This window comes from Chrysemys picta, chromosome 4 (genome assembly GCF_011386835.1).
Source record: "Chrysemys picta bellii isolate R12L10 chromosome 4, ASM1138683v2, whole genome shotgun sequence".
Lineage (NCBI taxonomy): Eukaryota > Metazoa > Chordata > Testudines > Emydidae > Chrysemys > Chrysemys picta.
Window position 1 is genome coordinate 37,711,714 of NC_088794.1, and position 14,711 is coordinate 37,726,424.

Consider the following 14,711-nt stretch of genomic DNA (forward strand, 5'->3'; position numbering starts at 1 on the left):
AATCATTTCTGACTAGCTCTAGGAGTATCCCTTACTGTAGGCCGACAGCTGGGTTTGAACTTGGCAACATCAGCACAAACCGCTATCATTTGAGCTAAAGGATTGAGTTAGTTAACAGGGAACATTATTCGTCAACTCCCCCTCTGGCTCAGACATGAAGCTGTGGAATACAATGCACAACATTAGGTTACATTTGTCCTATACAAACCCAAACTGAAAACAGTTTGAGTTTTGCGCCACACTAGTTAAGACTAATATAGACATGCTTAGGTAATGATTTTTCACCTACTGTAGAGCAGTGATTGCAAAGAACTCCCTTAATGGCTTTTACTTTATTTTACCTGCCTGAACTGGATTCAACACACTCTGTATTGCTATGTAAAGTACTAAACATGAACACACACCTGAAGTGGCTTCCCCCACTTGCCTCTTCAACTTGATTGTTTGGGCTGGTAACTATTAAAGCTCTATTATTCCGTAGTATAAAGTTGCATCTTGCCTCTACTTCTTGAGGAGAGCCAGAAAAACAAGCTGTCAAGTTTCCAAGTTCCTCATACTTTTCAGTCTCTCACAGCTTCAGCCTGTTCTCAGACACTGAGCGCCTTCATGTGTTTCTCTCATCCAGCCAGGCCCAAGATTGTTGGCTGCAAATAACAGAACCAATTGGGTTCAGAGCCCCTGAACTACATTGAGATCAAATTTGATTCATGAAGACAGAGCTATTCTCATTGGGAGATAGCTAAACAGAGTAAGTGAGAGACATGCAGGTGTGCATACGCGTGAGAAGAAGCAGGGAAGACAGTGATTTTGAATTGCATTTGCGCCTGCTCCATGTCCATGAGCCGGATCCTTAGGTCCATCCCAGGCTGTTCTGCTGGCCTTGGACTGTCAGAGTGCAGTGTGTGCTTCGGACAGGCCCAGTGAAATGCCCACTACCCAGTGTTGGGGACAGGAACAGTGAAACAGTTTGAGGGGACTAGGATATTGCTTCTTGAATACTGCCATGGCTTGTCTTCCTCTTAAAACTTTCTTTGTTTAAAATTCTGTGTCGGTTTTAGTGCTCATGCCTTCAGTCTAAAATGATTTTTATTTTAGAGTAAGGAAAAATTACAAGAAAGAACGAAAGTAAAGTCTCCAAGACAGGCCTCTCTCAATGTGTATGTGTGTCTCCTTGCAATAGGATGTAGCTACCTTAAGAACAAAAGGGCTACTCTTCTGCAGACTGCAGACTCCTAGAAATGTAAAAGTGTAGCACACAGAAGAAGTTAATCATACAGAGTACATTCCTACCTACCCCACAGAGCAGACCAGCTTCCTCCACACCCACATAACCTCTGCCTCAGCATCAGTGATTTCTCCCCTTTCTCACCAACACAGACACACACAACACTTCATTGTGTTTGCACAGCCTGCATGTGCCCATTAGGTTGGAAGGAGAGTCCTGGCACTAATGTCATGAGGTGTGAATCCTAATATGGTATGGTGCTGGTGCTGGAAATTTGGTACATAGCCCTGACCAAAGTGTATCTGTGCATTCATCTTACTGCACATTCAGGCTAGGAGTGTAAATCACGACCTTTGGGATCTCATATGTATGGTTTTCACTGTGCTCTGAGGCAGGGGGTGTGGTTCCTGGCACTGACAAGCTGGCCTGTATGGATTCTGTTGCACTCAGTATGAAATCTGGCACAAATGTGAGGATTTTTGTTCACTCAAAGCCATCCATTCTGAACCTGGATTAAAACCCAGCCCAAATCATTCAGGTTGTGGTAGCAGAGAAACATGGCCTGGGGCAACGAGACTTCAGAGCTGGCTACAGGTTGCCATGAATAATGAGCCCTGTGGCTGCCAAGATACAAAATTTCTCCAAGTTTGGGAGAGGAGGAGGGTGGAGAAAAGGCTTCCTTCCGAGCCAGCTGCTTTCCTGGATCTGGAAAAATTCTGTCTGTATCAAATGTGAAAACATCCACTCCCCTTCTCTGGAGGCCTAAAGTGCCCCTGCATTAACCTCTCCTCTATTAGGAACCCCCCAGGTTTTGAAACTTTAATGTCATAACCTGTTTGTCCTGTTTAAAAGTGCAGGGTAGGGCTGGGGAGGTGACAGATTCTGAATAAGCTAAGCCTGCAGCAACCCAGCTCCTTTATGGCTCCACGAGGGAGTGGGGAAAAAAACAACCCTTAAAGCCTCACATTTTTGTGTCTCATTTTCTTCAGAAATGGTGCTATGAAGCTGCTGCTGTTGGTGTGCATTTGTCTGTATGTGGGTGCTTGTGTTAGCTGTGGGTATATGAGCTTATGAATATTTGTGTACGTTCCAACTTCATGCACGAGTGCTTGTTACAGATGGTCCTGAGAGGCAAAGCTTTTATCCACAGCTCCAAAGTGTGAGGTACTTGGATCCGAGGTTATGGTTCAGGACCATAACTTGTGTTTACATTTCATTGTTTGGTGCATGTGTGTGTTAGTTATATGGGTGTGAGTGTGTGTTAAACTCTGGCTGTGTATGCATACGTGTCTATGAACATGTATGCATGTTCGGTACTCTGAGCACATCAGCATGTACAAAGAGGACACAGGATCCAGTAGTTGAGGTCCCGAGCCTGGAACTTGGAAGACCTGGGTTCAAGTTCTTGCTCCATCACAAACTTTGTTTCTCTGTTCCCCATCTGTAAAATGAGGCTTATAGCACTGCTCTTTTGCCCCGGGCGTTGTGAGGATAAGTAAGATTGTGAGGTGCCACGATAGTGTGGCGATGGAGAGCATGTAAGTACCATAGCTAGATAGATACACTGTGCATATGAATATATGTGTGTGTACTGTATTCTGCACATTTGTTCTGGGTATATCTGTAGAGTATCCCTATGTGTCCAGCTACTTGCCTGAGTGTAAAACTAAAATAACCATTTGAGTGTGCACTCAACAGCCTTCCTCTCCCCTCCCTACACATGAGTGGTACATGCAACTCCTCATAGTTCCTTCCTTCTCCCCACCCCCCACAATGAACAGTGTTGATCCCATCACAGGGACGCCCATTCCTCTTCTAGAGAGAATCCAAACCCTACAACCCCTCATGCAGTATTATCCCAAGTGGTAAAAGGCTTGCTGAGGTGTGCTCTTGTGCAGGGACATTTCAGTCCTCATCTCTTTCTCAGCCTAGCACAGCATGACAGCTGAAGTCAAGTGCAGGGATCCTTAGCTCTGAAATGAGTACACATGTCGTCGTAAAAGTTGATTGCAAAGCAAGCAAAGAATTCACTGGCATACTGGAAGGATAAAGAACACCATGAGCCTGAGCAAAACAGAGCTGTCAGTATAATAGAAAGTGAAAAGCCAGACTGGGCTCTGTCTTGTACTAGTGTAGAAAATCAGGCAAGGAGCTGCCCCTTCCTCTTGTGGCTCTGTAGAGTGACTGCATAGAATGAGATCTACACAAGCTAGTGCTGCTGCCCATACTAGACCCCCCTCTAGAGTGGATGGATAGGAGCAGGATGAAGCTCTGAACTCAACCATCTTATTTTGGAGTTATTTTGTCCAGAAATGCTGAACCTCCACAGAGTGTCTCAGTGACCATGCTCCTCCTATACTCCCGCAAGTGTTAGGTTCAGTCCATTACAGAAATAGGTCACCAATCACAATGTTCCAATCCAGATCCTGGATTTTGGTTTGGCAGCTCCTTGGAGAGAAATAATTCCTCCAGGTTCTTGTTCCCTGAAAGGGTGATCTTAGTCATGATGACAGAAGGGACAATCTCCTGCTTCCATCCCCTTTAAAGGGGGAGAGGTTCTTATCCTTTCCAATGGCAAAAGAGAGTCCTTTGAAAGAGGGTGATCCCTGATAAAGCTAGCTTCCCCAACAGGAATGAAATAGGAGTATCTTCAAACTAAGCCTAAGAAGTATAGTTTGGCATTTAGTGTGATGGGAAAGATTAGACATTGAGAAGTACGATTACAGATTTCATGCCACCTGGGCCAAAATTTGGTTTGGGGGAGGTGTAATGAAACTATCTATATTATTTTGTTAATTGCTGCTTTGTTGTATAAAATATATTTTGCACATATTTAAAATCCATTGGAAAATATATACTCTGTGTGTGTGTGTGTGTGTGTATGTGTGTGTGTGTGTGTGTGTGTGTGTGTGTGTGTAAATATACACTCATATACATGGATAGGTGGAGGTAATAGGGATGGGTTAAATAGCAGAAACATGTGATAAATTGCATGTATCATATAGCTCTGATCATGTCATATGTGCTCTGCCCACTAATCCATCTTCCCTGCAATTTATAATATTTCAGACCTCTGAGCCACTTCAGGCATCCACTGTTAAAAAAAATGAACCCACCAAAAAGAGGTTAGCTCAAAGCCCCTTTAAGAAACAAACTCTGTATCTATATAAAGTATTACAAAATTGGCTGAGGTTACTTTAGAATACAGGATATCTTAGTTGGTATGTTTTTTAAAAAAACAAGACTCACATCTGTTTGGGTTTTTTTAAATAATGAAAATTGTACCCGTTTAGTATTTTGTATCTGGTCCCTGGTGCCTAGACACACTACAGTGTGCTATGCTTTAAGCAGTGTGTGACTAGGCATGGTTATGCTTTGGAATTTTTAGATGTGCAGTGCGGGCCAGAGTCTGCTACCCTACGAAACCATTTTGGAGTAGGTACATTCACTCTGAGTATGAGTATCCAAACCTGGCCCTACCTTGCTATGAATCAGAGCAGAGGGCAGTTAACCAATATATAGAATATAAAACACACTTGAAAAGGTGGGTGCTACTGCGTAGAACTTGTGCTTACTTTTTCTAGCAGCTGCTGTGACTCTTTGGAAACCCTTCTTAGCCCCTGCAGCCCATGTGCAGATATGAAAATCCATTTCACCTCCTCACGAGTGAATGAAAGCAAGGTGAATTCTCCCCAAGAGGCTTCATGGAAGCATCAGTGACTCAGAAGTCACTAGACACATGCCCAGAGCAGTGCTGGCGCCGACTGCTTCAGCCTTTGCAGCAGAGAGCAGGGCACCACTGCTTCCCAACAGGAAACGTGCATAATCACTGAATCATAAAGAGAGCCGGTCATGTTTTAGTCCTTTTTTATGACAAAAATAAAACAATAAGTTCACTTTGAAACTTGTTCTCTTCTTTAGTGCTGAGGAACTTAAAACAAACTAGTTTATGACCCGCCCGATATCTTTGATTGCAGGTGGCAAAGGCAGGCCAAGCCTGATAAGATTACTGATATGGCACAAGTTGCCGCGCTGAGCGAATGTGCTCATTAAGCAAGAATCTTAAAATGTAGGGGACATTTGCCTGCGTTTCTCCTTCACCCCTCTCCTTTCTTAGTGGCCACTACTTCAGCTGTACCTACCCATCAGAGAAGATAAGTACCAGGGTAAGAGTCTGGGTGAAATCCTGGCTTCATTGGAATCACAATGGGAGTTTTGCCATTGACTTCAATGAGGGCAGGCTTTCTCCTATGACTGGTCTCTCTCTCTCCTCCTGAGCTCTCTATATTGTTCCACTCATTAACCTGCTTAATGCGAATACAGTGTGACTGCTGAGAGACTCTAACCCCCTTACTGGACAATTTATGAGGCCACCACAAAGAATCCCCAAATTTAGGGCCCTCCCTGCTCACACTGAGCAGTAACTTACTCTGGGATTGCTTGATGAGTAAGATACTAGTCAACATGATTAAGGATGGTAGAATTGGGCCTATTACAAGTACAGTTCTGCTCCACCTTTATTAGATCAACTGTGTTAAGCAGGAGGAGAGTCCTTCCTGTGGAAGAAGATTATTTCGCGAGGAGAACTAACTTCACTGAGGTTCCTGCTTTTGTTCCCCACATTTTCAGATGAGTGGATTAGGAACTTCCTTGTTCCTTATTTATTGTTAAATGAATTAATAACTGATGGAAGCGGAAGGGGGAATGACTGCCAGAGCTCACCATAAGGGACTGGTCTCCTTTTTCCTTTTCTACACCCCCTCCCAACAGTTCCTCTCACGGAGGTCTGGGACATTGCTGAGCAACTTTCACTTCCCTTCCCTCCACCTTCCCCCCGGTCTCATGCCTACTTGTCTCAGTGGAGTCAGGTGGAGGTGGGTGTTATGAAGTGACTCCCACAGACTCATAGACTCTAAGGTCGGAAGGGACCATTGTGATCATCTAGTCTGACCTCCTGCACATTGCAGGCTACAGAACTTCACCCACCCACTCCAGTAATAGACCCCTAACCTCTGGCTGAGTTACTGCAGTCCTCAAATCATGATTTAAAGACTTCAAGTTACAGAGAATTCACCATTTACTCTAGTTTAAACCTGCAAGTGACCCACACCCCATGCTGCAGAGGAAGGCGAAAAAACCCCTAAGTCTCTGCCAATCTGACCTGGGGAGGAAATTCCTTCCTCATGCCAAATATAGCGATCAGTTAGACCCTGAGCATGTGGGCAAGACCACCTATAGTATAATGGTACTAACACTTCCCTATCTCTTCTGGAAATTCCTCACCTGCTGCATCCTAGGACTCCATTAGCCTTTTTCACGGTGGCATCACATTAACGGTTCATAGTCATCCTGTGATCAACCAATACATCCAGGTCTTTCTCCTCCTCTGTTGCTTCCAACTGGTAAGTCCCCATCTTATAACAAAAATTCTTGTTGTTAGACCCTGAATGCATTATCCTGCACTTTGCACTATTACATTTCATTCCATTTCTATTACTCTCCTCACCATCCAATCTGCTGGGACCAAGGGAGTTCCTCAGCAGTTTCCAGCTCTCTGAGGCTATCTGTGCCTCCCTTCCCTTTACGTTCCCTCCATTAGTGGGGATCCTCTTTCTGCTGCCTCAGACATGTGCAAGGAGACCCACAGAAGGAAAGGCTCCTGAAGGCAGGGAGCAGGCTAGCGAAGGAGCATGGGTCTTGGCACTCCACCCACACTGAAGCACCTCATGCTGCCTGTCACAGTGAAAGGGTAGGACTGGGAGGGAGAGGCAGAAGAAAAGGCATAGTGGGAGATAGATGGGGAGGAGGGCCCAAGGACAGACTACTGTTGGTCACAATGAGAGGGAGGAGGGCAAAACTTCATGCCAGCACATCCCACTGCAGTTCTGTTACAATTCCAACTCTGGCCATTTGTGCGCTCGGTGCTGTATAAGCCACAAAGGAAGACACTGAACCTGCACCGAGGAACTAATTACAGTGCAAGCCCTGGGGAGAAGGGACTTGTCATCTGTGGGATCTTGCACAAAGTTGAGCACATGAGTGTTCAATAACAAAGGACGAGGGAGTTCTGTGACATACCCAAAGTCACAAGAGTGTCAGTGACTGAGGCAGGATTAGAACCCAGGGTCCTATGGCTATTCTACTAGGCAGAGGAGATGATGCCAGGTTTGAAATACCTAGATTCCAGGTAACCACCGCTTCAGTATCCCAGCAGGATTGATTCAGCCCTTTATCGTTCCAAGGCAGTTGACACTGAGTTCCTGCATGGGCCTTTGAGATGAAATCTCCAGAACCAAGATCTTCCTGAAACTTCGACGGAGCCATAGTCTGTCAGAATATCCCATTTAGATATTTTTGGCACAAAACATTTTGATTTTTTTGTTTTGAAATGACTTTTCAGTGTGTTATTTTTGCATTATAATTACAAAAAGTCCAAAGTGAAATGAAACATTTTGAATGGCACCTATTTTTTTTTTAATTTTCCTTTGTGGAGAATTTTGAAATGTTCAGGTTTTCACTTCAAAGACATATTCTGAAAACTTTAAATCCTCTGTAAGACAGAACTTCCATCCTTTGCACAACCCGACTCACTTCCTAATATGAGAGCTCAAAGACAGTAACTGCAAAGCATGCAGGGAAAAAATGCATATGCAAATTTAGAGTCTGGTTTGTTTGGTTTTGTAATTTAGCCCTTGACAAGTTTCACTAAAGACAGAAATGGCCCTATTATCCCTGCCCCAGATGTCCCCTCCCACAACTGTAGGGCAGTGCCACAGCGGCTGCCACTCCCCACTAAACATGGCTGATTGTGTGTGCAAGAAAAAGTGATTGCTCTCCATCTATTGTCTTTCAAGTTTAGTGTGAAAGGTATTATGCAAATGTATGTTGTTATTCAAAATAACTGGAATATCAGATCACTTAACTGCTCTACACCATGCGCACTGAAGGCAAGCTGTAGACTGTCACACGGCCCATTAACTAGACCAGCGAGTTGCCCTGTGAAGACACGGAATACAGAGAAGATATATTTAATTAGCATATTAACTGATCGTACAAAAGAATCATACAATAGGTCAGGCTAGCTCTATATCCTGCGATTCTTCTGAGTCCTCTAACAGCTGGCCCCATGGGGTGTTCTGATTGACTTCTGGTGCAGGGGATTCCCTCCTCTATGCTCTGGCTGAATTCCAGTGAGGGAATATGCCTCCTAATTCTCCAAACTGGGAGGGTTCCTGAAAGCCAGCTGATGTCTGTGGTTATTTATAGGCATTTCATCTACTTGCTGTCACTAGCACAGGATCAACACCACAAACCTTGTCAGCGCCACCATCCTGTCACCTTGTTCAACAGACTATATTATTCACGTCCATTGGCAATACATAACCTGACTGGGCTTATGTAATGGTAGAGAAAGACCCTTTGCCAAAAAAGAGGCATTTCTTAAAATGCCATGCAGCGTATGATAATGAGTATCACAGATCCACATGGCAGGATGCCCTCTAGCATAACAGGATTCAATATCACAGCTACCTGAAATGAACAGGCAGGGAGGAGGGACATATTGGAGACAGAGGGTAGGGGAGAGACAGACTGACATAACTGAGAGGGACAAGCAAAGAGATACAGAGACATAGAGAGATGGAAGTGAGAGACCAAGGGAAAGAGCACAAGGCAGAGCAGGATAGGCAAAACACAGGGGCAGGAAAGACTGAAACAGACATCTTCTCTCTGAATAGGTTCTACCGTGTCCTGTACAGATAAGGGCTTCTGCAGAGGAAAGAGAAAGATACTATACTTCCTGCAGTGCAGGAGCAGTGGGGCAGAGTCAGAGGCAGAGAAATAGAGGCATTTCCCTAGGGTGACCAGATGTCCCGATTTTATAGTGACAGTCCCGATTTTTGGGTCTTTTTCTTATATAGGCTCCTATTACCCCCCACCCCCTGTCCCGATTTTTCACATTTGCTGTCTGGTCACCCTACATTTCCCATAAACGAGTGAGTGGTCCTGGCCATAAACCTGGTATCAATTGTGCCTTTTTGTTTTGTAACAAGTGAAATTCATTTGTCATTCCAGAAATAAGCCAACTGCATCCCTGAGTGTCTAAATCACAAGGCTGCGAGCTGAAGTGGCACAAGCTGCAACATGCTGGCTGGTTTTCCCTCTGTGCTGCATTTTAGCCAATTCTCCAAAGCAAACGGAAAGCGCCAGCTCCTGCTAGCAAGGAGACTAACATGCCAAGCAATAAGGAAATACGCCCTAAATTACTGAGAGAGAGAGAGAGCGAGAGAGGAGAGAGTCTTGCTCAAGGCACCACTTTACATGGGCCTGGATCCATGTAAAGCAGCCAGCATGAGAGGACATGACATAACCTGCCGTAGGAATTGTACTAAAACTCCAAGCATGTCAGAGCAGGAGAGCGTAGGAGCAGTGACTGATGAAGATTAGTCTAGATAGGGAGGAGGAATGGTATGTAAAAGAGGGAGGGGGTAACTATATGGCTATAGGGAAGGAAAGGCAGGGTGGAGCCAATGATTCTGCTTGGTGCCCTGCCAAGGTACATATATGTTAATTGAGCAATCCTGTTTCACTGCTTTCCTTGAAGGTAACAAAAGGCCAGACTTGGGGGGGTGGGGAGGGGGAAGAGAAGCAGGGGAGAGAGAGATTAGGAATGCACCACTAGCAATGTGGAACTATCTGCAACCAAAGTCTTCACCAGACATAAGCCTGACTGCACTGGAATATTCCAGAGTTCATTTCAAAGGGCTCCAAACAATAGTACGTCTGGCTGAAAAGACCAGAAAACAGAGGGTCACGCTGGTGTTCTGAATGACAAGGGTTTAAGGTCACCCACAAAAGATACTGAAGGGGAATGGGTCATGAGGAGTTTACTGAAAATGAGGGAGGATGCAGAAAGCGTCTCAAAAATGATTTTATCTCATGCACCCCCAGCTTTTAGACTCCAAGTTTTTGATTGAGTGTATTAGGTTTCATTCACCAGCTCATTGGCAGGCTGCAAAGAACATTATTTTGATACTGCAAACTGGAAGAAGAAATGAAGACCACTCCCTCTCTGAACTAAATTAGGGCTAAATCCTCACTCTGCTGAAGAAGGTTGATTAGATACTGTCTGTTGGCATAAAGTATGCTATCCCTACAGGTTTTAGATATTGTGTTCCCTGAATTATTTGCATACATAAAAATATCTTGCCTTATTGTCAAAGTGCTTAGCCTTATAAAGTACTTTGATCCACAGAGCTAAAAGCAAATATCTGCAACAGAAATATCATTATCCAGAGTGTACAGGTGGGGAAACTGAGGCATGGAACGGTGACTTGATTTATCCAAGGTCATCCAGCAGGCCAGTGGCAGAGCCAGGAATGGAACCCATGTTTCTGGAGTCCCATGCCAAGGTTCCCTAGGCCTCTTAGAGTTTATGCCTTTATCTGTATTTTATTTTGGAATATGTTATTGGGAAATTTTAAAATGTGCAATTGCGTGTGTGAAAAATGCAACCATTGGAATAGATGGGAACTCCCATAAAGCAAGCGTTGGGCCAAAATGAATTTTATTTTCATCTTGATTTAAGTTAATACTTAAAGGATGTTTTTAGTGGGTTTTGCCCAGTTCTGGTTTTACATAGATGTAGGATACATAGTATTTGTGCCAATTCATCCAGTACAGAAGCTATTAATCTAGAACTGGTGACAAAACTGTAATTTGCAGCTGCTTAACAATGCACAGCAACTCCACAAACCAGTTCAGGCCAGGAACCAAAAGTAAAGAAGAATAAAGTCTCCCGTTGAAACGGCAGTGTGAATGATCTACATTTCAGTTTTTATGGGACTTTGGAGTTAGTCTATTCTTGTGCAATTTCAAAAACAACACCTCAGACACACAATGCCCCCAAGCACCAGGCTGTGCCACTGGTTCACCCTGACTCAGAAGGAAGAGTGGTTTCAACTGACTCACCAATTTTTCTTTGTCTATCCAAGTACTATTGGCCCTGCTTTGCCTGCAGGAGCTGACTGGAACATAGAAAGGAAAGTCTAGACAATAGAGATAAAATAATAGACAGACTGACCAATAAAGTCGCCTGCCCAAGCTATGGAAATTTGATCTAGCAATGAAGATTCACAGATTTTTCAGGCCAGCAGAGACCATTAGGATCATCTACCTGACCTCCTGTGTAACACCAGTACTGCCAACCCCAGGCATTCAAAAATCATGAGTCAGGCCAGAAATATATCCTGAGATTGGCTGCAAAAAAAAGAGGGCTCTTTTTCATTTGCCTTCTGGTTTTTCAGATGTTAGGGTGCACTCAGGTCACTTTTCCAAGTTTTTCTCCACAATCATGATGATGGCTAGAATAATATTTTGAAATGAAAGCTGAGATTCTTGCATGATCACAAGATTCCAGGAGCTGGGGCTTTAAGGAAAAATACCAAATACTGCGAGACACATGAGAGCTGGCAGCACTGTTACTCAGCATGTCACCCAGTGAATCCCTCTAGACACAAGGCCAGATCATTGAGTTGTACCCAAAATGCAGAGAGTGACAGTTGGGGTGGTACTCGAAGCTGGCTTATGGCTCTCAATTGCATTGCTATAATACAAGTGCTCCTCTGAGCACTTCTTCCTTCCTGTGCTGTCTTAGAGCAGTCCCGAGGCCCATAATGGCTGTAGAGGGCCAAAAACCTGGCTTGGGATTGGCAAGGCGTAGGGACATCCTGACCACACACCCTAGCTCTGTCAGTACAGCCCTTGCACTGGGATGATCCTCACTTCAGCTTAGCAGCACCGCACGTAGCGGCTACATTGCATCTGGGCACCTGTCCCATACGAGAAAGTGGAACATCTGCAGCTGCGTGGCACATATCCAAGCAGCTCTGGTCTAATAATGCACTCGGGAAAAATATTACTTTTTGTATTACGGTAGTGCTAGGAGGCCTGGGCTCCATTGTACTAAGCACTGGGTAAACATATTGTTTGTTATTGTCGAAGACGTCCCTGATGACAGTATTATGTCTTGTGGGTATGCCTGTGGCTGAAAAGGCCATTGTGCGAGTGGCAATCCTTTCCACTTTGAAGGCGTATGTAGCTCAATTTCAAGGAAGGGATTACAGTTTGTGCCCCCTGAATCTGCAACTGTTTACGACTCCGCCTCAGTGCCTCAAGATCCATAGGGCGATTAATCTTAAAGTGTGTAGACATATAGCACCCATTAACAAAGAGACAGTCCCTGCACCAAAGAGCTTACAGTCAGCAAATAGCTGAGATGGCTCCATCATTGCATTCTTGGCTGGGAATTAGCATCCAGGAGAAGGAAATAGCAGGAAAAATTAAGTGGGCACAAACAAGAGAAAAATAGGCAAGGGGGTGTGGGGAGAAAAGACCTATATCACAGGGTTCTGCATACATTTCACTACCCTTCACACAGCACACTGCATACACATGTTCCACGCATGGACTTAAAGGGCTTGACTGGAAATGAGACCCTTGCTTGGACTGGGGCATCACATACTGGTTTAAAAATAGAAATAAATACAATTCCTTGTCCTGGGAAACAGGTGAGGAATCAGACAAGACTGTTGGCAAATCAGTCCCTCTTTAGTCTCCCTCGCTCCCAAGCACCCCCATTCGCTTTCATTGTGCTGCGAAAGCATGGGTTTTAGAAGAGAGAGTGAGGCAGAGTAACAGAGCTATCCCAGCAGCCTATCTCTTGGGGCTTCACCAATTCACCAGAGTGGATGGAATCCAAGAGTTACTGATCCCCACACACCTACATTCCACCACAGAGAGCTCTGCCCTCCAGGGAGACGGGGAGGGAAGATGCTACAAACATGCAGCTGGGCGTTTTCACTCAACCAAGTGTTTGGATACATACCCAAGGGGGCTTCCTCATTTTATTTTTATTGTTTTTTAAACACAAACCCTGATGACACCACTTTGGACCTAAGATGCTTTGAAACACTCATCCCTTGGAGGCAAAGAGAGGAGGGGAGAGAAGAAGTATTAATCCACTGTGTTATTTGCCTGCAGTCCACCCATAATAATTGATCCTTTATGATAGAAATACACCACTCCAGGCCATCATGCAATCTGGGGCAGGTCATTCTGTCAAGCAGCAAGCCAATCTACATAATAAGTGCCGTTGGGGCCAGCTGGTGGTTTAGCAATAGTGTAAACCCCGGAAAGGGTCTGTGGAACTGGACTCAATCTTTCATTCAAAAACTGGGTAGCCCTGACCACCTTATGCCATGATCAGGAATGTCTATGTGGGGGCGGCATTCTTGAAAGTAGTCTAAGGATGCAGCGACCCTGATTGAAATTCCCCCTTAGTATTTTCATCTGGTGTCTACTGGTTCTAATTGGCAAGTAGGTGCATTTAGCAAACAAGATGCATTCGTCACTCTCAAAAAGAGTGCCAAAGAAGAAAATCTACTCCCATGCTCCTGTGTGAGCTTGGGGGGAATGTAAGGAACTATGCAGGTCTTTACTGCCTTCTTTAGTGCCCTGTAAGAAGAGCCAGGCATAGTCTTTGAAGAGAGAGAGAGAGAGAGAGAGAGGTGGTCAAGGTTAAATCTCATCCTTGGTATATTTCCCTCCAAAAGCAGGATAAAAGATTGTGAGCAAAAATTACAGGCAGTTTAAACTTGCCATGTTCCTATGCTATACATAGTGCCCAAAGCACCTAAAGGAGGATGAGACAGCTGGTTGTAATATAGATGTCACGGGTGGAAGAATGGTCTCATTGTTACAATACTGGACTGGGACTAAGGTGATCTGGGGTCAGTGCCTAGCTCTGCCACAGCTCGGTCTTTCTGTGTGACTTTGGGCAACTCACTTCATTCTATGTGGCATCAGTTCCCAATCTTCTCTTTGTCTGTCTTATCCCTTTCTCCTACCCTTTCTCTGTCTTGTCTAGTTGGATTGTAAACTCTTTAGTGTAGGCACTGCCTCTTTCTATGGGTTGTACATTGTCTAGCACAATAGGGGCCTGGTGTTGGATGGGATCTCCATGACCTACCATAATATTAATAATAAATGTCTAGTGTCATGCTGATGATAAACCTATGGTGGAGCCACATTGGATATTTGCTGTCTGAGGTTCAGGTGTATGGGACTATATGGGGGCACTGTGTCCATGGTAGATCTGTCTCCCAATGGATCAGATGTCCATAGTGCATATGATATAATGTCACCATTAAAAAAACAGTTAAACACATGTTTAAATCCCATTGACTTCAATGGGAGTTAGCGTGTGAATAGGTGTTTTGCTGAATATAGGCTTCGTTTCCTATCCTAAGCATAGGGGGATCTTTAGTTCCTTGGATACCGCTGTGGTAAGTGTTGGTTAAAACTGGTGACCACACTAACTGTTTATTTTTCTGTAGCACTGCAGGCTGTTTTATTTTTAATTTTGTACTGAATACGCTGTGTTCCTACAACACATGCATCCAGTGAGAACTCCATTTCAGAGCTGAGA